Genomic DNA, 1,269 nt, shown 5'->3' with positions numbered 1-1,269 from the left:
ATGCCAATCAAAAATAAATTCTAAAATATATGCTTTCATATAGAAAACATCCTGCACCAATCATATTTACTAATAATCCTAAAATTCTGTAGTTCCTCTGTAAAAGGAAGTCTGTTTTCATTAATTAGAGTTTCAGCACCTTATTTTATTTTGGACTAACTTAGCTATTCAATAAACTTCTATCATACGATTTAGTACAATTCAAAATGTCAATTTATGAAACACCCCTAAAACATAATTATTCTTAAAGAATTTACCTAAAATCTCTTATCTCCTTTACACTGAACTTCTTAAAATTCCATTCAGAGCAATATTTTACTTGACAAATTCCAAATACTTATAAGAAACTATTTGTCTTCTATTGACATTAGTTAAAATAAAAGTATTTTACTAATTATACTTAGGTTTGATGACTCTAAAGACATGCCTAAATTAATTAAACATATAAATTCATCTTAATAATGAACATTTCCAGTTTCCTATCATATTTATGACAATTCACATAAGCACTTAATTTCCTTTAATCCAATTAAGTAGAGACTTTATAAATACTTGTTTTAAAGACCACCCAAAGATAAAGACATCTATTTTTAATGCACATGAAGACTTATATACAGACAAAATATGAGATCTCATAGTTTCATATTAAATCTTAGTCATGAATTTGGCATTATTAGCTGAAGCTCACTAGTTATAAGTAACAGTTGGAGAGAGTGATATTAAAATGACTTCTTCCCCCTCTTTTTCTGTCAGCCTCAGGAATTAGAGATGGTCTCCACAGGATAAATGTCCCTGAGAGCCCTGGTAGAATATCTACATTGCAAAGCCCAAGGAGAGGAAAATAAGTTCTCCTAGAAAAACTGGTTCCCTCAAGGCTGGAATTCTGAAAAGGGTTTTATAAAGCTAGATATCTCTAAGACATGTGCAAAAGAACCTGTTTCATTTTATTTCTTCCAGTCTCTAAAGAATATTTGGTCCACAGTGTTGAAAAGTTTTTTCTTCTTTGTCATGGAAGTACACTTACAATTTCCCAGTCTACCAAAAATCATTAAGAAAGGACTTGAGTGGAAATGGCTATATTATCCCCCATCATCACTAGGTTTGTAGCCTTTTTCTTATGTTTCAAATGACTCATTTTCAAACAAGCAACTAATCCTGTTAGTGAAACTGGTCACAACTGAGCAACTTTCCACCCCAATTGGTACCAACAACAAGTCTTCATGTCCAAATGGCACAAGGGTCCATATAGAAATAAAGAGGTCTACCAGC

This window comes from Camelus ferus, chromosome 24 (genome assembly GCF_009834535.1).
Source record: "Camelus ferus isolate YT-003-E chromosome 24, BCGSAC_Cfer_1.0, whole genome shotgun sequence".
Classification (NCBI taxonomy): Eukaryota; Metazoa; Chordata; class Mammalia; order Artiodactyla; family Camelidae; genus Camelus; species Camelus ferus.
The sequence above is the reverse complement of the archived record's forward strand: the minus strand, read 5'-3'. Positions refer to the sequence as shown.